The sequence below is a fragment of the Halichoerus grypus genome, chromosome 3, assembly GCF_964656455.1.
Source record: "Halichoerus grypus chromosome 3, mHalGry1.hap1.1, whole genome shotgun sequence".
In the NCBI taxonomy this organism is placed as follows: domain Eukaryota; kingdom Metazoa; phylum Chordata; class Mammalia; order Carnivora; family Phocidae; genus Halichoerus; species Halichoerus grypus.
This window is the reverse complement of record NC_135714.1, coordinates 52,375,399-52,402,789: the sequence shown is the minus strand read 5'-3', so window position 1 is coordinate 52,402,789 and position 27,391 is coordinate 52,375,399. Positions and strand designations below refer to the sequence as shown.

The 27,391-nt window shown below is 33.9% G+C and overlaps 1 long non-coding RNA gene and 1 other non-coding gene across 2 annotated transcripts; one reads left to right on the top strand and one right to left on the bottom strand.

Moving 5' to 3' along the window:
- On the bottom strand, nt 1-27,391 carry LOC118539914 (uncharacterized). Its single transcript, XR_013446362.1, has 2 exons — nt 27,261-27,391; nt 1-281 (listed from the first exon to the last, which is right to left on the bottom strand). It is a non-coding gene; the product is annotated as an uncharacterized LOC118539914 (long non-coding RNA).
- On the top strand, nt 3,584-3,687 carry LOC118539916 (U6 spliceosomal RNA). Its single transcript, XR_004919402.1, has one exon. It is a non-coding gene; the product is annotated as a U6 spliceosomal RNA (small nuclear RNA).

Here is a 27,391-nt window from a genome sequence, read left to right as displayed (position 1 = left end):
TGGGTTTGCACAAATACTTTATTTCTTGTTTAAATCACAGAGAGGACAGACCCTCATGGGGGTGCCACTCTACACGGCCATCCAGACCCCCACAGTCCTGCCACATGGTGGCTTCACTAGCCTCTTAAGTCCTTGAATTCCTCTCCTTTCAGCCAACTGATGGAAAGAACGTAGCCTGGGGTTCAAGGGCGTTTCTTCTCTATTCTGGGAAGGCGAACAGATTGTTTCATATTCAGTAAGCTGAACCTAAGTCAAGTGGCCACACGTCACTGAAAAGGAGCCTGGAAAATACAGTCCAGTTGTATAATCAGGAAGAAAAATAAAATGGAGAAAATAAGTCAGATTTTCACAGACATTAGATATAAGTAAATAGCACAAAAGAAATGTAGTCAAAAAGAATATACATATTAGAAAGAATAATAGCATATGTAAAATAAATAGCACAAAAAAACCATCCAATATCATAGATGCTATTTTTCTTATTTTAATATTCCTATTAAAATAAATATGAAAAATTATCATCAAAAAGATTTTCTATAAATATCATTATGGCCAAGGGTGCCTGGGTGACTCAGTCGTTAAGCGTCTGCCTTCTGCTCAGGTCATGATCCCAGGGTCCTGGGATCAAGCCCCACGTCGGGCTCCCTGCTCAGTGGGGAGCCTTCTCCCTCTCCCTCTGCTTCTACCTCTCCCTCTGCTTGTGTTCCTTCTCTCGCTGTGTCTCTCTGTCAAATAAATAAATAAAATCTTTTAAAAAAAATCATTAGGACCAACTCTTCATAACAAAATGTTCTATCTTTTATTAAAATATTACCTTTAGAGTTGAATTTCATATTTTCTGGTTTTCTACCCACTCTTAGAGTACATCAGTGTGGACTGTGGCATTTCAATAATGGTATTATTTTTAATCATTTATTTTTTTCCCATGTTCCCTAAGTGAATAATGCTGGTTCATTATGTCCTCGTTCTAAAATGCAATATGTGTATGCATCTGTGTGATTTTTATTTATTGAAAAGCTATTTTTTCTTACCAATTGGAAACAAGGAGAGCTTACAATGAGGTTTTCCTCTTAATTTAAGGCAGAGATATAAAAACAGCATCTCGGTATCTGGAACTATTTGGAAGCATCAATGAAAGAAAAATTTTAAAATATAAAATAATATTCTCTAAAGATGATGTAATAGTTGTCAACTTATCCAGAATGGTTGTTAAAATCACATATGGCCTTACAAATCTGACCTATGGGCTGTGGCTTATAATGACCCATGAAAAGTTGATCAATATCCCTATGCTTTAAACATCTATGTAGTAGTAGTGGTGGTGGTAGTGATAGTAGTAATTATAATAAAACAATTACATTTTTAAAAGTTCACTAGGTAGCAATTCTCTTGATCAAGGAGACACGACACAGAATTATTGCTGATTGAATTCACGTGTAGCATTAATTTAACCTATATGTGTGAAATAACTATTGGCTTTACATCAGATCTAAAATCCTATCGTTCTCTCATATTTATTGTCTCTCCTTCTCTCTCCTGCTATTATCTGGTGGCTAAAATCTGACTATATCTTATCGTTCAAAAATATTAACTTCGGATATAAGCAGATGCTATAATGATAGTGCTTGTGGGAAGCAGTGTTTTTTTAAAAGTGTTTTCCCTCATATATCCCCCATAAGAATTTAGAATAAAACAAGTGTTTTTAAGAAAGTTTCTAGGTTGACGAGTTAACAGTAACAGTTTAAAATAGCTAAGCATTTTGAAATTTTGTGTCATTAAATATTGGAATTTAAAAGTAGACAGGTTATGTCAATTTTTTAAATTCTATCCAGTGAGATCTAAATATCATAATGATTGGATACAAAACATTGCTAATTTAAAAGAAATACAAAAATAAGTGTAATATTGCATGGTTTTTACTTCTTTAGATCATATTCAATCCCAATTCCTTCATCGAATTTTATTCAAATATATACAATACATTTAAGTCTTTGTTGAAAGCCTTTTATTGTTTCTCTACAATAAAATATATATATTTAAATTTAAAATTATTTTTAAAATTTCCTATAAACATAAGACAGTAAATATTAAAAATTATTTTACATTGACATACCTTTACTGTTATATGTAAATGTAATGAACAATTGATCAAAGATATTCTGTCATGTATTCATGGATGAATATTATTTATTGTGTGAGTAATGTGGAGTTGAACATTCATTCCATTCTTTTATTAAAAAAATAGGTCTGAGCATGAAGAAACTATGTTCATATAAGTAAATAGATTTGAGCAGACTTGTTATAAGCCCATAACTAAATTCTTTGAACCTCTTCTGAGTTTTGTGCAAAAATCTCATGCTGATTTCCCATTAAAAAATTTCGTCATCTGTCATTTGATAACTAAGTTCGGTTATCCTTCACCTCTGTTAAAAAGTATGAATTGGAAACCACCTGAAAATCCATTTGTCTTCTAGTCATTAGAGTCATTCATTTTCTCAACTTTAACACCAAAATCTAGTTTATCTTCTGTATATATATACCAGAGAGAGAGAGAGAAAAGGAGGTAAAAGGAAGAGAGAAAGAGGGAGAAAGAGAGAGAATAAGAGAGAATGAGGGAAACTCTGGAGAATTTTACATCCTGGAACAACATACCATACTTAGCCTTAGGATGGGTGAGAAGTGTCCCTTTTTAGTATAAAGGGTTGATAAATGTATTAGAAAAAGGAGATGTAGGAAAGGAACTGCTTCACTCAGGAACCTTATCAGTCTTAGGAGAGAATCCATACGGAAGTGATGATCAGGAAATTCATTTTCTTAAAGCCATCTGTGCTTGTATCTTAGAACCCCAGGCTATGTATACCCCAGTTGGAAGACCACTGGTCTAAGGAGGTGGTGTGCAGACTGGAGACAATCCCTTGGAGAATTTGAATCTGCAGACTGACACTGTTTCCTTCCTTAGTCCCTTTTGGGGGAGGGTCACATGTCACAGATGGCATGCGATATGTCCTGTGTACAGAGTAGAAGTTCCCCATCCTAGAATAATTGAGTGTCACATTTAATCTTATATTTGCCCCAGCATTTTCCGATTTAATGAAGTTTGCATGTGCACAGTTGAATGGACTTACACACTATAAGTTTTGTAGTTTTAATTAGTAAAATACTCACAAAATGGACAAGTGGACTACAAAAAGTTGCTGCCAAATAAACCTGTATTGACGATAGTATATGATTAATAATCCAAACATGAGCAAACATCAGAAAATGGCAGAAATCAAGTTCAATCTTCTGGTAGACCACACGGCAAGACAAAAAACTGTGATGGTTTAAACGGACATGACAAGAGGATACCAAAAAATTTCTAAATCATGAAAAAACAATGTGAATATACATGTACTTAATGAACTCATTAAAAAACATTTTATCATTTTTCACACCTCTGTATTTTGTTGTGGCTTGTAATGTACATACTTGCATTAGGTAAGAAGTATGTGTACATAATTTACAAATAAATAAATGTATTTTGGAATAATTGTCCAAAAATGTTTTAATGATGGGATGTGGTATCAAAAAATTGGGGGGGACCGTGCTCACCTTCACACCACATATACTAAAATTGGAACAATACAGAGATTAGCGTGGCCCCTGCACAAGGATGACACACAAATTTATGAAGCATTTCATATTAAAAAATAAAAAAAATTGGAGGGACCACTGGTCTAGAGAAAGCACTAAGCTTAACTTTCTTATATGATAAAAAGAACAATAGCTTAGTAGCTACCTGTCTAGAAATTTCGTCAGCTTTATTTCTTCTCGATATTTTGCACTAAATGGCAAATATAGAAGAAGCAGTGAAGTTTGGGGATAGTCTATTTCCAATGATGCTTATCACAACATAATTATGCTATTCTACCTGTGTAAATAGTGTCAATGATATTATGGTTTTCACATAATTTATATGTAAATAATTTTTTACAATGATTTTTTTTGGAATAATAGCATATAAAGATTGGAAAGAGATATGTAATTAGACACAATTTCCTTGTAAGGTGAGTCATTTCCCAGCAACATTCTTACTCAATAAAAATTCCAGTGGAACTTCCAGAATATTTGAGTCATGACCTGAACACTGCTTTGTTGGAAGCTGGCATTCCTACCACAGAGAAGCAGAGGTCTCTGAAGAAAAAAAATCGGTCTCTTTGCCAATTTTACAAGTTGGCCGTAGCTATAATCATCAATTCCTTCACAGATACAGAGTTTGCATATAAGATTTTTTTGTGTGTCTGTGTCCTATAGCTCTGGGCAGTTGTTCAATTTAGTGGTGATATTACCATTAATGCAATGCTTCAGGTTAACAAACATGGAACAAATAATATTTTTATTTCACAGCTGACCAAATTATAGTACTTAATTTCTAGAAGATGCATGACATGAAATACCCTGTGCTTTAATATAATCAATGGGTAACATCTAGTTCCTTATTTCAGATGTAAGAATTGCAATCCAGACAGAAAGAATACAAAGAATGTGCTAAACAACTCAAAGCAAAATTCACACAACTTAGAACACAAAACCACCTGGAAAAGAACCAGAATGAATAAATGAATTTGTCTATATAAATTAGCAATTCTCAAGCTAGGACATGTGAACAGACTGGACTATATGGTTGAGGCTGAAACTGACTTGAAAACAATGAAAAATAAGTTCTAGAAATGACTATAGGAAAAAATGTTTAAAATTGTGAAAATGGCTCTTTACTAGACATTGAGCTTTTTCAGCCACATGTACAAACACAATTACAGAAATTTTACCAGTAGCTGTGTGCAAATTCGAATAGTAATTATACACATGTACATGGTTTCATTAGAATTTAATGCTTATCTTTCCAAAATACATTATTAACTAAAATTTAACTGTTTTTACTTAAATAAAACAAAATAATGATACTGATATCAGTTACTCATAACTAAAACAAGTTTTTTTTTCTTTTCAATTTAAGCTTCTATTTAAAATTGATTCTCAGAATACCATCAAAAATTTTCATTAAGCAAGGAGGAAAAACATATTCCACTTAAAAAAAATAGCCCAGCATAAACCCACAGCCAAGTACTAATCTAGATTTAATAGTTGATATCATAGTGACTTTTGTGATTTCCTTAGGGTAATGCTAAAGAGCTTTAAAGCAGTTTGCCTCAAATTGTGTCTTTCCTGGGTTTGTTACTCATCCAAAACATAACCCATTAAAGACTGTTAAGTAAGAAGACAGGAAAAATTAAAGAATAGGAAAAAATGCATTGTGCATTTATTTATAAAATCTGTATTATTTAAATATATTTTGTGTCACCAAACTGAAAATCTGTATGTCTTCTAAATGCAAAGATGCTTAAAAATCAGCATTTTAGGGGTGTCTGGATGGCTCAGTTGATTAAGCGTCTGATGTTGGTTTTGGCTCAGGTCACGATCATATCATGGGTCATGAAATCGAGTTCTGGGGCAGGCTCCACACTCAGCGGGCAGTCTGCTTGAAGATTCTCTCCCCCATCCCTTCCCCCACTCACGCGTTCTCTCTTTTTTTTCTCTCTCTCTCAAATAAATAGATAAATCTTTAAAAAAATCAGCATTTTATTTGAACATTTTGCAAGTAAATATAGCATGATCTGGAATTTGAAAAGATTCTTAAACACATTTAAGGATGTATGAATTAGACATAATTTTAATATAGTTTTCACAAAATCTCAAAGTATGATAATTTGTGTAAAGTTCTTATCTGAAAAAGGAGGCTTGGAACATTTAAAAAAATCAATTTAACTCATCTCATAAACATGGCTTGATTATACACACATTATTATATCTCATATTATTCTAGACATTGGCAGCAAAAATTATTAGTACATGTTTTCTGCTACTAAAGACCTTAAGTAATACAGAAAAGAGTCATTAGTATTCACCAGCTCTAATAATACCAACATGCAAGGGGAGAGAGTCATTTATTCTTTAAGATTTTGGCCTACTGGCAAATACTTGAAAAAGAAGTGGTATTTGAGAAGATCATTATAGAATGAGAAGGAATTCCACAGGCAGAGAAGTCAAAAAGATATTGGATTCCATCCCATCGCAAACATCTCATATTTTCTCATTTCCTCTTGTATTTCCACATTTCAAAATTATCTAAATCATTTTAAAACTTTCTTATCCCTCAGGTTTTGTTTGAAAGGACATTTTCTATGAGAAATCATCCATGAATCAACAATACTAAATAGTTTTCCCTGTTACTCATTTTGAGTATCTTAACTTTTAATCAAGAAATTTAAACTGCTCATAGTTACTTTCATAACATTATATTTGGTCCATTACATAGTTTTATTTTATGCTTTTTATTTTATGCTCTTTGGGGGTTACTTTTTGTTCCATTTTTTGTTTTACTGACTTCTTTCTGCAGGTTTAAAAATTAAGGTGTTAATTTCAATTCACCTACTTAAAGATTTTGACATTTATTTTTAAAAAATGAGTTCTATTTATATTAAATAAAAGTTTATTTTTAGACTCCTTTACTCATTTTCCTTACATTATTTCCCTAACATTTTTCCCAGTTCACATTTAATTTATCTTGAGGTCACAAGCTCCATATTTAAAACAATAAATTTACATTTCAAGAAAAAGACAAAGTTTATCTTTCAAGATAAATTGCTTTTTGGACTTAAACATTTTATTTTGGAGTTATAATATTTATTTACATCCATTAAAAACCTATTCTTTACCATAGACTTTAGGATTTTTATACATTTATCTTGATTTTTAGCTGTTGGATATTCGTGGTCATTTCTTAGCTCTTGATGATATGGAAAAATTCTTCCAAAAGTTTTTGATGAAAATATATTTGAGCGTTACTGTTTTGAAGCAATGTAGGACTCAATGTTTCCTTCACACGCGAACAGTATCTTTGCCCGGGATTCACAGTTTTCAATCATAATAATTTTCCTGTTAAACCTCTCTTGACTTTGCTGCACTGTCCTCCTGCATTTATTGTTGCATAGAAAAAAAAAAAAAAAAGAAAGGAACTCCATGAAGTCTTTAGAGAAAAGTCACTACAGAATTTAACAATGAAATAAATGAACAGTTTACTGAAAAATCAGTTGTCAAAGGAGAACGACTTCACTTTGGAGATGGGAGACACAACCATATTTTATCCCTTGCCAAATTTGAAGTATGTCGCAATTGGAAAACTTTACATACATTATGGAGAACATGTTGACAATATCTAGTTAAGATTAAGATTAAAATCTTAATCTTAACTTACGGCCCTTTGATTCCATTTATAAATATATAAGTTTAGATGAATTTTAACAAAACATGTGCAAGAGTCTTCATTACATTGCCAACAGTGGAAAAAATGGATAATTAAAATGTGCATTAACCCATGTATCAGAATTCTGTAAAACTACGTAACTAACTGAAAGAGATACATATTTATTTACATGTATAGAAGTTGAAAATATAAAGCTAACAGTAAAAACACAAATTAAAGAATTATATATATAACATGGTAAATGTTTGTGAAATATTTAAAACCACACAAGCTATATTACCTTTATTTTAGTTTTACTTTTATCAGTTATAAATGCATATAATTTAAAGACTCACCAAGTTCTATAGAGTTTATTAATAAAAGAGTGGTTCAGTGTCTGCCCTGGAATTCTCTCTTTCCAAAATCAACCATTTTGACACTTTTAGCTGATTTTTTTGTATATATCTCTGTATCTCTAAATAATATATACATGCTTCAGCATATCAATTTTTAAGGTTATACATTCTCTATTGATTTTGCAATAACAAAGGTAAGGATTTGGTTTCTTTCACCATTCCCCTCTATCGCATTTCATCACATCCTTCAGTCACGCCTATCTATCAAAATTTTTGTTAGATCTACATTCAACATTTGTATTGTTATTACTATGTGAATGCTATTAGCAGGTCATTCAAAAGGTATCACATTATTAGTTGTCTTTTCCTTAAAATTTTGTTTTCCCTGAATAACTGTCTTATTCTTTCTACCTATCACTAAAATAACCCTAAGTTGTTAATTATGTCACTCTTTTCCTTGAATTAGTATGCATCAGGTATTTTATCAGTTTTATCTTCTGAAAGAAATCTTCCCAACAACCTTTTGATCTCTCTAATCAGGACTGTTTGGCCTCCATACCTGGAATACAGATCTCATCGTGGGATCATCCTTGACCATGTTCTGAGAATTCTATTCTCCTTTATTCTGTGCCGGGAGACATATTTTCTGAATACACATGTAATTATTTCTTGGTTTCCACTCTTATTTCAGTTGAACACATCATCCAGTACCTTCCTAAGAAAAATTGAATGGGAAGTACTAAATAGCATAAATTTATTTGGTCCTCACACACTGATAATTCAGCTGGATGTAAAATTTAAGGTTGGAACTATCTTTTTCTTAGGAGTTTTGAAGACATTGCTCCATTGTGTTCTATTTACCAGTGTTGCTATCCACATATTTAAGGATATTAAGCTAAGTGAGACAAGTCAGTCAGAGAAAAATACCATATGATTTCAGCTTATGTGGAATCTAAAAAACAAAACAAACAGACTCTTAAATACAGAGAACAAACTGGTGGTTGTCAGAGGGGAGATAGGTGGGGATATGGGTGAAATAGTTAAAGGGGATTAAGAGGTACAAACTTCCAGTTATAAAATAAGTCATGGGGATGAAACCACAGTATAGGGAATATAGTCATTAATATTGTAACAACATCATACAGTGAAAGATGGTGACTATACTTGTTGTGGTGAGCAGTGAGTAATGTATAGAATTGTCGAATCACTATGTTGTACACCTGAAACTAATATAACATTGTATGTTAATTATACTTCAATAAAAATAAATAATAAATAATAAATAACTAAAGTAATTCTGATTCCTGATATTTTATGTGTATCTTTTGTAAAGGTTTTTTCTCTTCTTCTAGAAGCTAATAGACCCCTCTCTTTTTCTTTTCTTTTTTTTTTTAAAGATTTTATCTATTTATTCATAAGAGACGGAGAGAGACAGAAGCAGGGGGAGAAGCAGGCTCCCCACTGAGCAGGGAGCCCGATGTGGGGCTAGATCCCAGGACCCTGGGATCATGACCTGAGCTGAAGGCAGATGCTTAACCATCTGAGCCACCCAGGCGCCCGACCCCTCTCTTTTTCATCATTGTCCTGAAATGTCATAACATTGTGTCTTTACTAAATCTATTTTTATCCATTTTACTGATCACTTGGTATGGGTTATGGGCTTTCAGTATCCAGACTTGTGTCCTTCATTTTTATATGTTTTACTTTAATTATTTCTTGGATGATTTCCTTTCGTTCTCTTTTCTCTCCTTCTAGAATTATTATTTTGGAATGTTTGACTTTCCAGCAAGTCCTCTGGATTTCTTATATTCACTTTGCTACCTCACGTTTTTCCTTGCTTCATTTTCTTCACTGTATAATCAACCCTTTTGTTAAATTTTTCATTTCAATCACATCTACTTAGTTTTAAAAGCTCTTTTTTTGTATTGTTCCATTTTTTTGTCTTATTCCTGTTTCATGGGTTCAATGAGGAGTGGGCAAGGAAGGCTGGCAGTTCTGGACAAAGTCATGTGTGGTGGCCATACTTCCCAAGATGTCCCCCTTATCTCACTTGATATTCACATTCTTGTGTAAGCCCCCCCTTTGAGTGTGGGCTGACCTAGTGACTTGCTTCTACTGTATTGAATAGGCAAAAGTGATAGAATATAATTCCAGAGATTAGGTTGTAAAAAATTACAACTCTTGTCTTACTATTTCACCTGCTCAACTTACTCATTGATGAGGCAAGATGTAATTTTGAAGAGACTCACATGATAAGGAACTAAAGATAGCCTCTGACAAAGGGCCTACAAGGAAGCAAATCCTGGCAACAACAAAGTAAGTGAGCTCAGAAGTAGGTCCTTCACCAGTTGAGCATTGAAGTAACTACGGCTCCATCTGATACCTTGATTTCAGCCTCTGAGGGACATTACCCACACATTACAGCTAAGCTGTGCTCAGTTTCCAGATCTACAGAAACTTTGAAGTGATCCGTGTGGTTTCAAGCAACTGAGCATTGAGGAAATTTGTTGCCTCATATTAAACAAATAATAAAACACATAATATGCAGGATAGTATTCTTATCTTCATTCAGCCTAATATAAACTAGGATAGGAGTTTCTGTTTAACTTTTTTCAGAGAATTAAACTAAAGGTTTGAATGGGGTAAGGAAGAGAGCAATTAACCTAACTGCACAGATTGGGGAACAGGATCTGGGAATCTGATTCTTTTTAAAACACACTTTCAACTAAAACTTATGTTTTTATTCCATTGTTCCACTATCTGAATTACCTAATGCCATAAATTTCAGAGCCTTCTTGAGACTCATAGCAAAAATCAGTCTGCTTAAATAAAAAGAATGAAATCTTGCCATTTGCAATGACATGGATGGAACTAGAACGTATAACGCTAAAAGAAATAAGACAGATACCATATGATCTCACTCGTATGTGGAATTTAAGAACAAAACAAATGATCAAGGGAATAAAAAAGAGAGAATTAGAAGCCAAGAAACAGACTCTTAACTGCTGAGAACACACTGATGATTACCAGAGGAGAGGTGGGTGGAAGGATGGGTTAAACAGGTAATGGGGATTAAAGAGCGCACTTGTCGTGATAAGCACTAGGTGATGAATGGAATTGTTGAATCATAATATTATACACCTGAAACTAATATAACATTGTATGTTAACTAAAATAAAATAAAATATTGAAAGGAAAAATCAGGATGCTTATTAGTTTTCCCCACTGTTGATTAGGCTTCAGTTTTCTTGGGACTTTTAGATTATTTATCACTCATCCAATTATAGTCCATCTTCCAAAATATTTTTCTGTTGTCTCCTTTTCTGTTCGCTTGCTCCTTATGACTTTGTGTTGTGTTTTTAAGTCTCTTTATTATAATTTTAAAAATCCCTTTATTAATAATTTTAGTAGAGTTTCAGAGGCAATCTACAGTGGATGCATGTGTTCAATCTATGATCTTTTTTTTTAAGTAGGTTCCACACCCAGTGTGGAGCCCAATGCGGGGCTTGAACTCATGGCCCTGAGATCAAGACCTGAGCCAAGATCAAGCTTAACCAACTGAGCCACTCAGGCACCCCTCAATCTACTATGTTTAAACAATGCACAAGTTCATCAGTATTTTTAATGATTTTTAAGAAAATAAGAATACTGTAAATATTCAGGTGGGGTTAAGGGTACATGAATATTATATGTGGCTTTTTGCAATTTAAAAATATATATATATTTTTTTTGCAATTTAAAAATATTTTTAATGTCAAATTTAAGTTTCAAAATCCTATATTTGGTCTACATTATACAGTTCTTGGATTTTTTTTTTAATTTTTTTAAATTTTATTTATTTATGTATTACTGCATGATAATAAAAGTTTTAACCCACTTAAAGTGATTAGAAAATCCAAAATGGAAAGATATAAAAAAAGGGACTTGAGGTAAAACTCCCAATGCAAATTAATTAAGATGACTGATTTTTGCTTTTCACATGCTTTCTTTTCCTTTTCTTTCTTCTTCTCTTTGTTTCTTTCTGTCTTTCTTTTTTCTTTCTTTCTTCTGGAAAAGAAAAACCTTTGTATACAAACAAATATGATATTTTTCCAAGGTGTGGTTGGAGAAACCAAGTCATAATCCTATGCCCACAAGTGTGATGATGTTAAAAAAGAGATCTGTTTCCATTTTCTTCAGACCAGCAGCCTGACATTTCAAAAGATAAGAAGCACTGCTCAGCTTGAATGAACTCAAAAATATCTCTGCAAATGTATTTGAACTCATCTTTTGAAATGTCAGTTTGGGACGAAGTGATATGAGTTACTCATTCAGGTATAAGCGTTAAGAGTCTGAAACAATTTTTCTAAGAAGAGAGAATGATGTTGAAGAATATATTTTTCAGTAAATCAAGGAAGTAGAAGTTTGTGGCTATTATTTCATTAAGAAAATTAGCTACCTACTATTAAGATACTTTAAGTTTAAATACAGAAATATAGTTTTATATATCAAGATATTAATTTGATTTTAAAAATTTTCTCCTTCAGGTATTCTTTTTTATTTATTCAACATTCCACTGGCTATTTTACTTGCTGTTTTGTATTTATGTGGAACATTCTTGTATGTCCTAATATTTTCTTTTTAAAGAGATTGTACAATTAGATCTGATTCATCCTGTTTTTTTTTTGTTGTTGTTGCTGTTGATAACTTGAAGGTGTAATTGGAGTGGTAATAAATCACATATATTTAAAAATTAATGGTGAAAATTCACTTACCATATGGCCCAAAAACTGCACTCTTGGGCATTTACTCCAAAGATATGGCACTTATTTTCACACAGGAATTTGTATACACAAATGTTCCTAGCAGCTTTATTTGTAATAGCCCAAAGCTGGGAAACTACCCAAATGTCCATCAGTGAGTGAATGGTTAAACAGATTGTGGTACATCCATGCTATAGAATACTACTCAGCAATAAAAAGGAATCATATATGTGTATATATATATATATATATATATATATATATATATATAATTTGGATGAACCTCAAGGAAATTATGCTGAATAAAAAAAAACAATCCCAAAAGGGTACATACTGCATCATTCCTCTTCTGTAACATTGTGAAATAGTATAAAAATATAAATGAAAAATAATTTATTAGTGGTTTCCAAGGGCTAGAAGTGGAGGGATGTATGCAGCTATAAAGAGGTAACATGAGAGGATATTTTGGTGCTGGTACAAGTGTAAACTGCACACACACACACACACACACACACACGAGTGCATCTATACCTGTTGAAATGTGAAGAAGTTCTATAAATTGTACCAATGTCAATTTCTTCATTTTAATCTTACAAATGTGTTATTATGTTAATATCAGGGAGATTAAGGAATATAGGGAAGGATCCATGGAACTTCTTTGTACATTTCTTTGCAATGTCTTATGAATCTATAATTATTTCAAAATGAACTTTCTACAAAAATTCACTTATAGTAAAATAATTTTGATAGGCAGAATCTTAAGAGACAATGCATTGCTTAAAAGTTTGCATTTTGGCATGCTGTCACCTTCTGAGGGTACTAATATTCACTTCTATTTACCTCCCAATGGGAGGCCTTCAAAAGCTGTTATGCTCAGACTAGTCCACTGTATAAGTCTGCAGGAAGGCTTCATACACATGCCCATGAACAAGAGCTTGGAGGTGTTTTTTAAGTATTGAATGTGCATTTTCATTTTGCCTTTGGGTTCCTTTTTATTATTGTTTGTAAGCATGGAATAGAATCTGATTCTAGGATACAATAATACTGGGAATAATATATTTTGTATAAGTAAAGAAAAGGAAAATTTACATATATTTATGTAGACTTTTTGTTCTCTGGAAAAAAAATTAAAATCATTTGTTTAATTAATATTTTAAATAGATATTTATAAAATAATACACCCATTTTCATATTTTATTAACTTCTATTTACTAAAAATTTCAGGTTTAACAGTAAAAATTATTGGTAGGTTCTAAAAATTATTTCAATTGGTGATTTATGCTCATGCTTAGGCCCTTTTTTGTGTCATGTTCTTCCTCAGAGGCCATCAGTACTGACAGGTAAATCCATTTTCATTTACAAGACAAAAAATGCTCGTAATATCGTTAATGAAATCAATTAGTTTTACTACAAATCTTTACTAACATTTTCATATTTACCTTTTAATCTTGTCTTTTAATCACTTAAAAGTAGTTAATGATATGTATTTGTTGTTTCTACATAGCTTTCATGTTTTTATAAAGTTTATAAAAGCAAGGAGGAAACATGAAGGAAAAAGTGTTATTTCAGAAGCTGGCTCTATTTTGAGCTAGTAAGACTAGGGAAACTTCTCTATTTTTTTTTTTTTTTCAGTTTTATTTGTTGAGAATCTGTGGGCATAAGATTACTGCAGAAAATGAACTTGCAAATCTTCTGTTTAATTGAAAAATGGGAATTTAGGTACTTGAAGAAGGGAAAGATGAAGAGTGTAAAGGAGAAAGCCGGGAAAATGGATACCAGGAAAGAATTTGATGAAAAGTTTTGCTTCAGAGAAATTTTCAGTGATACTTCAGGCTATCAAATTTTAGAACACTGAAGTCAAATATTAATATTTAGTGATTCTGTGTTACAATCTTCCTCTCCTTTCATAAAGATTAAGAAAATTAGCTATTCAAAGCCTAAACTTATTATAGCAAAGGAAGAGGGGCATTGATGAGGTAAACCAGTCTGGAAAGAAAACAGGAGTAGAACTGCCATCAACCAAGTAGGGGTGTTGGAGATTCCAGCAGGAAATGCATTGGAACATGAGGTACACAACAGAAATTATGCCTCTCAACATTGTCAGAATACTTGGAAATGTCATGGACATACCACAGAAATGATTACATCCTCCCAGCTGTTTTCAGAATAGGGGCAGGAGCTAACTGAAAGAACTTTATTTACTAATTTGTGGTAATAAAAGGTTCTTCATTATCACTGTATCTCAACTCTCCTCTGTCCTTTTCTCTTTCTCTTATTTTTTCTTTCCCTATTGTGCATCTGTGTGTTATGTGTATGTGTATGAGTGCATACACATTTTCTTCTGGGATATTTTTTATTTCTATGTTTCCATTGTTCTACAAGTAATAAATGCTAATTTTAGAAAATAAAAAGTAGAAAAATGAACCCAAATTATCATACCAGTCATATACAGATGTCACTGACACATAACTTTCCAAATTAAAAAATGCTTTATATTGTGCCTTTATAATCTGATATTTTAGAGCTCTCTTTTTAAGTATGCATATATTCTTCCAAATATTTAAATGGTTCCATGGTGTCTCATTATTATACAGATGTATTTAACACTTCTTATTGAACATTAATTTCTGATTTTTACCCATTAATTATGGGAAAAAAAAGGAAGATGGCAGTGGAGTAGAAGGACCCTGGACTCTCCTCTACCCATGATCACAATTTGATAACTATCAAACCATCCTAAATAACCCAGAAATGGACCTGAAGACTGACAGAACAAACTCTATGACTAAAGGGAGAGACGAGGCCACATGGAAGAAGGTAGGAAGTGCAGAAGTGTGGTTTAGGGGAGAAATGGATCACGGATGCTGTGGAGGCAAGGGAGATGTGGTCTCAGAAACGGGCAACAAAGAGGAGCACACAGGAGAATGCACAAGGAGAATGTTTCCCCAAAACCATTGGCTTGGAAAATAAGAGGGATTAGATTTTGTGAGTTCTTGCAACCAATGGCATTTTAAAGGTCAACAGGCTTGGCTGGGATAGAGCCAGGAGGGTACTACCTGCTCCTTGAGATAAGGCAGGCAAACAACCTGGGGGCAGATAGCATGGTAACAGTGATCTGAAAAATGCCTGGGGCCAAAGAGGGGAGATTATTTGCTATTCCAGGAGGGCTTCCCTGACAGGCAGCATTCAGGAACAAAGGAGTTGGCTGGGGACATTTTCCTCCCCAACCCCTCAGCATAAACACAGAACAACCTGCGGGGAAACAGCACAACACTCATGCTGGTTTCTTAACTTGCTTACATCAAGTCCCACACCTCTGAACTCTGAGGGGACTACCCTTCTCAGTCACACTTGCCTCAATCCCAGTGCAGTGGGCCCTTCCCACAATAGACCAACACAAACCCCTGCCCACACCACATTTCCCATCCAGAGAGTTTTGCAGGGTCTCAATTTTGGTGGAGTTGATGTCAGATCTCATTTCACAAGCATACCAGGGCACACCTAGTTCAAGCTCATCACATTCAGGCCAGAGACCAAACATTGTCTGCAGCAGGCAAAGAGAGCCTCTGCAGATGACTGGCCTGAAGGATACAGCAGCCAAACACAACAGCAGGGTGCACATAGTACACACCAGAGACACTCCCTGAAGCACCAGCCCTGGGCACTATATGACCTCTTCTTCATAAGGCCATTACTTTCAAGAGCAGGAGACATAACTGGCTTTTCTAATACACAGAAGAAGGCAGAGGTTTAGACAAAATGCCAAGATGGAAGAATTTATCTCAAATGAAAGAACAGATAAGGCCACAGGAAGAGATCTAAGTGAAACAGATATAAGTAACATGCCTGATGGGGAATTTAAAGCAACAATCATAAGGATACTCACTGGGCTTGAGAAAAGAATGGAAGACATGAGTGAGACCCTTACCATAGAGATAAAAGAGTTAAAAGAGAATTAAAAATGAAGAGTGCAATAAACAAGATTGGAAACAGGCTTGATGCAATGAACAGCAAGCTGGAAGAAGCAGAGGAATGAATTAGTAACCTAGAACACAAAGTAATGGAAAGTAATCAAGATGAACAAAAGAGAGATAAAAGAATTACACAAAATGAGGATAGGCTTAGGGAACTCAGTCACTCCATCATATGTAATAACATCTGTGTTTTAGGAGTCCCAGAAGGAGAAGAGAAAAGGGGTAGAAAATTTATTTCAAGAGATAATAGCAGAAAACTTCCTTAATCTAGGAAAGGAAACAGACATCCAGATCCAGGAGGCACAGAGAACTGCCATCAAAATCAACAAAAGCAGGCCAACACCAAGACATATTGTAATTAAATTTACAAAATATAGTGATAAAGAAAAAAAGTCTTAAAAGCAGCAAGACAACAGAAGTCCTTAACTTAGAAGGAAAAACCCATAAGTCTAGCTGGAGATTTCTCAACAGAAACTTGGCAGCCAGAAGAGAGTGGCATGATATAATCCATGTGCTAAATGGGAAAAATCTGCAGCCAAGAATACTCTATCAAGCAAGGCTATCACTGAGAATAGAAGAAGAGATAAAGAGTTTCCCAAACAAACAAAAACTAAATGAGTTCATGATCACTAAACCAGGCCTACAAGAAATATTAAAGGGGACTCCTTGAGAGACCAAAAGTGATAAAGACAAGAAAGGATCAGAGAAGATCTCCAGAAACAATAATAAAACAAGTAATAGAATGGAAATAAATGCATAATAAATAGACAATTCAGTAAATTATAATTATAATAAATTTATCTATCAGTAAGTACTTTGAATGTCAATGGACTAAACGTTCTGATTAAAAAACGTAGAGTATCAGAATGGATAAAAAACAAGACCCACCTATATAAGGACTACAAGAGACTCAGACCTAAACATACATGCAGATTGAAGTGAAGGAATGGAGAAACATTTATCATGCAAATGGATGTCAAAAGAAAGCCAGAGTAGCAATACTAAATATTAGGAAAACTAGACTTTAAACCAAAGACTGTAACAAGAGACAAAGAAGGGCACTATATAATCATAAAGGGGACAGTCCAAGAAAAAGATATAACAATTATAAATATTTATGCACCAACATAGGAGCACCCAAATAAATAAAACAATTAATAACAAACATGGAACTAATGGACAGATCATCAAAACAAAAAATAAACAAGGAAACAATAGCTTTGAATGACACACTGGACCAGATGGACTTAACAGATATATTCAAAACATTCCACCCTAAAGCAGCAGAATACACATTCTTTTTGAGTGCATGTGGAACATTCTTCAGGATAGATCACATATTAGGTCACAAAACAGGCCTCAAGAAATACAAAAAGATTGAAATCATCCATGCACCTCTTCTGACCACAATGCAATGAAATTAGAAATCAACCACAAGAAAAAATCTGGAAAGACCACCAATACATGCTACTAAACAGTGAATGGGTCAACCAGGAAATAAAAGAAATAGAAAAATGCATGGAAACAATTGAAAATGAAAACACAACTGTCCAAAATTTTTGGGATGTAGCAAAATCGGTCCTAAGAGGGAAGCATATAGCAATGTGGGCCTACTTTGAGAAGCAAGAAAAATCTCAAATAAACACCCAAAGGAGCCAGAAAAACAAAAACAAATGAGTTTAACGCTAGCAGAAGGAAGGAAATAATAAAGATTAGAGCAGAAATAAATGATATAGAAACTAAAAATGCCATGGAACATATCAATGAAACCAGCCGATTCTTTAAGAAATTAATAAAACTGATAAACTTCTAGCCAGACTTATAAAAAAAAAAGACCCAAATAAATAAAATCACAAATGACAGAGGAGAAATGACGACCAACACCACAGAAATACAAACAACTGTAAGAGAATATTATAAAAAACTATATGCTGACAAACTGGACAACCAAGAAGAAATGGATAAATTCCTAGAAACACATAACCTACCAAAACTGAAATGGGAAGAAATAGAAAACTTGACCAGACTGATAACCAGCAAAGAAATTGAATCAGTGATCAAAAAAACTTGCAACAACAACAACAACAAAAGTCCAGGACCAGATGGTTTCACAGGGGAATTCTACCAAACTTTTAAAGAAGAGTTAATACCTATTCTTCTCAAACTTTTCCAAAAAATAGAAAATTGAGGAAAACTTCCAAATTCATTGTATGAGACCAGGATTACCCTGATACCAAAACCAGACAACGACTCCACTAAAAAAGAGTACTACAGGCCAGTATCTCTGATGAACATGTATGCAAAAATTCTCAACAACATACTAGCAAACTGAATCTAACAATACATTAAAAAAATCATTAGCCACAGTCAAGTAGAATTTATTCCTGGGTTGCAAGTGTGATTCAATATTTGCAAATCAATCAATGTGACACACCACATTAATAAAAGAAAAGATAAAAACCATATGATCAGTCCAATAGACGCAGAAAAAGCATTTCACTAAGTACAACATTCATTCATGACAAAAACCTTCAAAAAAGTAGGTTTAGGGGAAACATACCTCAACATAATAAGGGCATATAGGAAAAACCCACAGCTAATATCATCCTCAATGGGGAAAAACTGAGAGCTTTTCTTTTATGGTCAGGAACACAACAGGGATGTCCACTCTTACCACTGTTATTTAACATAGTACTAGAAGTCCTAACCACAGCAGTCAGACAACAAAAATAAATAAAAGCCATCCAAATCAGCAAGGAAGAAGTAAAATTTCACTATTTGCAGGTGACAATACCCAGATAGAAAACCAGGGAGATTCCACCAAAACCTGCTAGAACTGATAAACAAATTTAGCAAATTCTCAGGATAAAAAACAACGTACACAAATCTGTTGCATTTCTATACACCAATAATGAAGCAGCAGAAAGAGAAATTAAGGAATCAATCCCGTTTACAACTGCACCAAAAACAATAAGATACCTAGGAATAAACCTAACCAAAGAGGTGAAAGACCTGTATTCTGAAAACTATGAAACACTGATGAAAGAAATTGATGATGGCCAAAGAAATGGAAAGATATCCTATGCTCATGGACTAGACAAAAAAATATTGTTAAAATGTCTATACTACCCAAAGCAATCTACACATTTAATGAAATCCCTATCAAAATACCACCAGTACTTTTCACAGAGCTAGAACAAACAATCCTATAATTTGTATGGAAGCAAAAAAAGATCCCAATTAGCCAAAGCCTCCTTGGGGAAAAAAAAAAAAAAAAAAAGCAAAGCTGGAGGCATCACAATTCTGGACTTCAAGTTATCTTACAGAGTTCTGGTAATCAGAATGGTACTGGCACAAAAATAGACACATAGATCAATAAAACAGAGTAGAAAACCCAGAAATGAACCCACAACTATATGGTCAATTGGTCTTCAACAAAGGAGGCAAGAACATCCAATGGGAAAAAATAAGTCTCTTCAACAAATGGTGTTGGGAAAACTGAGCAGCAACATGTGAAACAATGAAACTGGACCACTCTCTCAAACCATACACAAAAATAAACTCAAAATGGATTAAAGACCTAAATGTGAGACTTGAAACCATAAAAATCCTAGAAGACAGCACAGGCAGTAATTTCTCTGACATTGGCTATAGCAACGTTTTTTTAGATATGTCTCCTGAATCAAGGGAAACAAAAGCAAAAATAAACTATTGAGACTACATTAAAATAAAAACAAACAAAAACTTCTGCACAGCAAAGGAAACCATCAACAAAACTAAAAGGCAACTTATGGACCAGGAGAAGATATTTGCAAATGACATATCTGATAAAGGTTTAGTATCCAAAATGTATAAAGAACTTATAATAAAACTCAACATCCAAAAATGAATAGTCCAGTTAAAAAATGGCCAGAAGACATGAATAGACTGTTTTCCAAAAAAGACATACAGATGGCTAGAGACACATGAAAAGATGCTCAACATCACTGATCATCAGGGTAATGCAAATCAAAACTACAATGAGATATCATGTCATACATGTCAGAATGGCTAAAATCAAAACCACCAGAAACAACAAGTGTTGACAAGGATGTGGAGAAATCCTCTTGCACTGTTGGTGGGAATGCAAACTGGTGCAGCCACTCTGGAAAACAGTATGGAGGTTCCTCAAAAAGTTAAAAATAGAATCCCCCTATGATCCAGCAATTGGCACTACTAGGTATTTATCCAAAGAATACAAAAATATTCATTTGAAGGGTTACATGCACCCTGATGTTTATTGCAGCATTATCTGCAATAGCCAAATTATGGAAACAGCCTAAGTGTCCATCCACTGATGAATGGATAAAGAAGTGGTATATAATATAATATAATATAATATAATATAACTTAACATATTATATATTCAATTCAAGTATATAATTCAATTATATATAATATGTAGTTTATTATATATAAAATTATATATAATAAATAATAAATATAATATATAATGGAATATTACTCAACCATCAAAAAGAATAAAATCTTGCCATTTGCAATGACGTGGATGGAGTTAGAGAGTATTATGCTAAGTAAAATCAGTCAGAAAAAGACAAACACCATGGTATTTCATTCATATGTGGAAATTAAGAAACAAAACAAAGTGAAAAAATGAGAGAAAGAGACAAAGAATCAGACTCTTAACTATAGAGAGCAAACTGATGGTTACGAGAATAGAGGTGGGGGGATGGGTGAAATAGATGATAGGGATTAAGGAGGGCACTTGCGATGAGCACCAGGTATTGTATGGAAGTGTTGAATCACTATATTGTACACTTGAAAATAATATTACACTGTATGTTAACTAACAGGAATTTAAATAAAAACTTAAAAATACCATTGTGTTTCATCTTTTAACCCATTTTAATTAATTTATTTGCTTAAATTTTAAAATCTGTAATTGCTAAATGCAAAACTATCACATTTTAAAGGCACTTGATGGTATTGTGAAGCCACCCTACAAAAGATGTTCTAGATTTACTTCCCACCGACAGAGTATGAGAGTACATGAGATTAATACTGCTAGCTTTTATCTAGAAGCCTGTTCCATGGACAACCAACAGCTATATCAAAAGCTTCCTTATGTTTATAGCAGCAATGTCCACAATAGCCAAACTGTGGAAAGAGCCAAGATGTCCATCAACAGATGAATGGATAAAGAAGATGTGGTATATATATACAATGGAATATTATGCAGCCATCAAAAGGAATAAGATCTTGCCATTTGCAACGACGTGGATGGAACTGGAGGGTATTATGCTGAGCGAAATAAGTCAAACAGAGAAAGACATGTATCATATGACCTCACTGATATGAGGAATTCTTAATCTCAGGAAACAAACTGAGGGTTGCTGGAGTGGGGGGTGGGGTGGGAGGGATGGGGTGACTGGGTGATGGACACTGGGGAGGGTATGTGTTCTGGTAAGCGCTGTGAACTGTGCAAGACTGTTGAATCTCAGATCTGTACCTCTGAAACAAATAATGCAATATATGTTAAGAAAGAAAAAAAAGAAGAAGAAGAATGTAGCAGGAGGGGAAGAATTAAGGGGGGGAAATCGGAGGGGGAGAAGAACCATGAGAGACGATGGACTCTGAAAAACAAACTGAGGGTCCTAGAGGGGAGGGGGTTGGGAGGATGGGTTAGCTTGGTGATGGGTATTGAGGAGGGCACGTTCTGCATGGAGCACTGGGTGTTATGCACAAACAATGAATCATGGAACACTATATCTAAAACTAATGATGTAATGTATGGGGATTAACATAACAATAAAAAAAATTAAAAAAAAAAAAAAAAGCTTCCTTGCACCCCTTATTTACTCATGCCATTGAGCAAATTTATCAGTTTTCCCCTAGGAAACTATAGCTAGTTTATTATAAAATATGTTCTTGTATGAGTGGATTATATATGAATTTCAAGTGAGTGTATGCACTGAATTTATTAAAAACTTCCCTCTGAATATGAAACATGTTACAACTTATTTTTTGCATAACTGTAAACACTTCCAGAATCCAGAAGATGGTTGGAATAGGTGAGTTTAAGTGAAGTGAGTCACTCTCACAGTGTATCACTTCAATTTTGTGACTCTTCTCAGCACACTTTTCCTACTTTTTCAGCCCCAAGATTCCTTATTATTTCACTGTCCACATCTTCATTTGATGCCAATTGCCCAAGATGCTGAAGGCAAACAACAACCAAAGAATTTCCTGGCAATTCAGTTTGGTTCCTCATCAACTACAGCAGCATTGGCTTCCTGTTACACTGAAGTGTCAGCAATCCTCACACAGTGATCTAGGAATGACTAGAGAATAAATCAACCACCACCACCACCAATAAAAATCTGTGGCTCTTGGGTTCACGGTAATTTATTTAAATATCTTGCTCCTTATTCTTTGCTACAAAATTCTGTTTTAATACTCATTGACAGTGGAGGATTTTATTATGTTCTCGATATTCATAAAAAAGACAAAAAATGCAGGCTGATTATAATAGAAACATATTTATTTTTTTTAAGGTGTAAAGGTGACATTTATTACAACTGATGAGCCAGTATTGACACATTGTTATTAACTAAAGTCCATAGTTTACATTAGGTTTCACTCTTGGTGTTGTACATGTTATGCATTTTGACAAATATATAATATCATATTCCACCATGACAGCATCATACATGATGGTTTCACTGCCTTAACAAGCTGTTTTTTTCTTAAACTTTTGTTTTCATTAGAATATTTTAATGTATTGCTAAGCAATAAAATAATTTATATAATTAAACCCTTATTAACTTATTAAAAACTATTTATTCCTTATTTTTTAAATCACTCAATAATCAATTAAATTGAAATATAATTAAATTGAACATCAATAGTAAAAATGTGGGTCATTAGTAGGGAGAAGTGACTCGAGAATTTCAGAAAACTTCTTAAGATAACTATGAACAAAAATTAAAATATTATCTGTTTTATGTTAATTACATTAAAATGCAACATAAAATAATGAATACATTAGCATTTTCTTGGTTGTGAACTTTAAGAGCTATTGATTGCTTAAATATATTTTAGTCAGCCTTTTCCTTTGGGGTCAAAATAATTAACATCACCCTATATGTATCCTCTTCAGGAAATCATGGACTTGAAAAATTAACTTCATTAGTGTATCTTATAGTTTCATTAGCTATCCTGTAATTTCATATGTAAAATCTACCATGGGTTAAAATTTTGCTTTGCTTTTGCTTTTCCCCCAAAATTCTCCCAAAGAGAGCATACAGCTAAGTGACAAAAACATTTAAAACAATTATGTAAAAAATCGCCAATCTACATAATATTTTAGGAAAAAATGCTCTTTGGTTTCTGAAGTTTTATTTAGATTTTTTTTTAAAGATTTTATTTATTTGAGAGAGAGAGCACGCACAAGTGGGGGGAGGAGCAGAGGCAGAGGGTGAAACAGGGAGCTGAGCAGAAAGCCCAACTCAGGGTTCAATCCCAGGACTCAGAGATTATGACCTGACCTGAAGGCAGACACTTTGCCAACTGAGCCACCCAGGTGCCCCTATTTGGATTATTTTTGTAAAGACTGTTGCTTATGTTTTCTACCATTTTCTACCCATTTCTATGTTTAATGGGTTTTGAGCAATCTGTTTGTGCTAATATTATCTATCTACACACCTCACTATTTTCTTGATTTGGCCCATTGTCTCTCCATTGTACACAAATTGTATGCATGTTTTTGTTTATATGAGACAATCTTTTTCTCCAAATAATGCTTATATAGGCTCCCTTGTTTCTTATTTTCTCCTAGTCATTTATCTGACCTGTACTATATTATTTGCTTAGCTGCTTTTGGATTTAAATAAACCTAAAGATCAGAATATTTTTATTTATTGTTCCCATTAATGCAGAATTTGGGGGCAGTCCTCTCTCTCTCTCTCTCTCTTTTTTTTTTTTTTTGAATGACTGGTTATCAAATTTTTTCTTTACTTCTGTTACATTACAATTTTCTTACCCAGAGTGACAGCCATGGGTTAAAATTGCCATGTCTTACTAGCTGTGAGACTGTGGGTCTACTCAGGTTGCCTAACCTCATTTCCTCAGTCTTCTCATCACTAACATGGGGCTAATAATTATACCAACAATGTGGTTGAAATGTCAGCATTAAGCAAAATAATTAATGTAAAACATCATATAATGCTTCACACATAGCAAATTTTCAGTAATTACTAGCAATTCTGCTTAGTATAATTGCTTTTGTTGTTCTACTTTGAATTCAGTGAAGATATTCAGGATTATTAATACATTGAACTTAACTATAATAACTTTTATAGGGTATTAACCTTTCAAGGTGTCTTATCAAGGTGATTCTGAATTTCTTTTCTCTATGAAAGCTTAGTAAAAAGCCAAATCCAAGGTGAAATCTAGGGAGACATCAGCCACTTTCACCTTTTGAGGCCATAGCAGTTATCCCAAGCAAGAGAAATGCAAACAATAGGACTTCCAAGCCCTTACTGATGTTTTAGTCTTTTCCAGTGTAAGGCAGTAAGTATGAAGGAAAAAGACAAATCTAGTTTCCATGCAATACTGTGGTCCAATGTCAGTATGCTAAGAGAGTATTGACATTCCAAGAAAACAACACAAGACCAGATATAAGATCTCTTGTGAGATTGAGGGGGAAATCAAACCATCATCATTGACTTGATTAACTCTTTCATTGCTGTATCTGGGGCTCCATTTTACAGCTGTTCTTTCTTTCAAGGACATATGACAAATGTTATTAAATAACCATGAGAAAAATGGCTGCTATTTAAGGTGAAGAAAATTAAGGAGTTGGCTTTCTGTAGTCCTAATCACTTAAGGAGGAGTTAACTATCTTGGGTAGGAGATAATTACCCACCATAGTGAATAGTGTCCCAAGTTTTCTTTGACATGCCCAGTTTAAATTTCTTTCATCCCAGTATATACACTTATAGTTGTTAGATAATTTGTTCCAGTTTTTCATTCAGAAAATATTGCCATTGTGTTGACTGACATAAATCATAAGCTATGGATACTTGGAGAAGGAGAATCAAATCACTTCTTTTTGTGAAAAGATCAGTCTTGAATGCTTATACTCTTTGGACACTGGGTAGGATTTTAGGTGAGAGATGTGTATGTGTGAGTGTGTGTGGGAGGGAAAGTGTTAAATATTTTTAGGGGGTGAATCTTCTGTGGGATAGAGTGACAGTCATAAAAACAAAGAGGTATGAGGCAATTTAGGGAACACTGAATTTCAAATTTTAAGGTAAAGTAAAATAGAAAATTTATTTAAGATCTTTGTAGTAGAATACTTTCAATGTTAGGCTGAAGAAATTGAATAATTTTGTAGTCAATAGTAAATAATTGGAGATAGGTGAACAGGGTAGTAACATAGAAATGCAAAGGGTATGGAAGGAAAGGGAACTTGAAGATCATTTTCTCCAAATCATTTTATTGATGAGGATACTGAGACCTATAGAAGTAATATAACAAGCTCTAAGTCCCATTAAACTGCCTATGTTCCATAGCAGCATTATTACGTATCCCTAGGCTTAAGATAACTTAGTTGATATTCTGTTCAAATATTTTTAAGTAATTCAACTATAATTTGGAGGGAGGAGTTTACATTTTGAATGGTCTTCAAATAGAAATATAAAATTCAACTTTGCATCAGGATTTTTGCCAAACTGAAAGGCTGATTCACTGCCATTTCTTTAAATTTGCTTCATGCGTTTGGAGCACATTATAATAGGAAGAAGCTGCTTTTAGATTTCTGGTGCCAAAACATTTTGGGGAAAAAAAAAATCAAAGATTTGCTTCCACCTCTTTATAAAATCGCATCACCGCTTCTTTATTCTTTCATCTTTATTGCAAATATTTAAACAGAAAACAAATGTCATCAGCTAAAGGTGATGAGAATTTTATTGTGAAGACAAACAGGGCTCTAGATGTCAAAGCTAGTGAGCAGACTCCCCTTCATTAGGTGTGAATGCAAACCCAATCTTCCCAGTAGTTACTATACAACAAATTAAACAAGATACCTTTCTTCTAAACTCACACTTTTCGTACATGCTTTATTTGTAGTATTTACTACAATTACCCTTCAGAAGCATCTCTTTGAAAGAATGAATGAGAAAATTAAAGAAAAAATAATAAAGCAAGAGAATACATAATAGAGGTGGAGCACAGAAAGTCAATTGTTTTAAACAGTTTTTTTGTAATTAATTTGTAAGTCAATGCAGTAGAAAACACGAAATTAAAATATTTTTTAAACCCTGAAATTATTTGACTCATGCTAATTTCACTGGAATTAATTGCATATAGCTACTTATCTTATAATTTCTAAAGTTCTAACACATTCTATCAATGAAATTAATGAATTAAATTATCACATCGTAAAGTATCTGGCACACTACAAACCTCAGTAAGTCAAATTTTTTGACTCTCTGAAATTTCAATTATAGTCACGGTGTCTATATTCAGAAATTCTACAATTTACTTCTGAAGGAAATGTTGCCTAATTATCCCATCCCAGCTGCCAAAGTATTGGAAGAATAGAAAGGGTGAGCAGCAATGAGCGATATGGGTGTTTAAGAAACTAGCCACGGACCAGCACAGCCTGCGAATGCGTGGCTATGTGACGACAAAGTTGTTGATGCCACAAGCCTGTGATGGGCAGCAGGCAACATGCCAAACCAAAGGACCCGCTTCTCCAAGGGCTGCCGGCTGAGCCTAAGGCTGATTTCCCTTCCGCCTCCCGGGAGCCCCGGTGTTCGCAGGCACAGTCAAGAGAATTCTTCGCCCTAATTATCCGGGGAGGAAGACGCGCCTTTCCCAGAGACCGCTAGGCAACACTCACCACGGCAGCCTTCAGATTACTTCCCTCCGCGAGTGTGTGACTTCGTCTAAGCAACTCACACTTATCTGTAGATTCTCACTGGCGAAGCTGCGAGCAGCAGAGGGCGGGGGAGCTGGGAAGAGGAGGAGGGA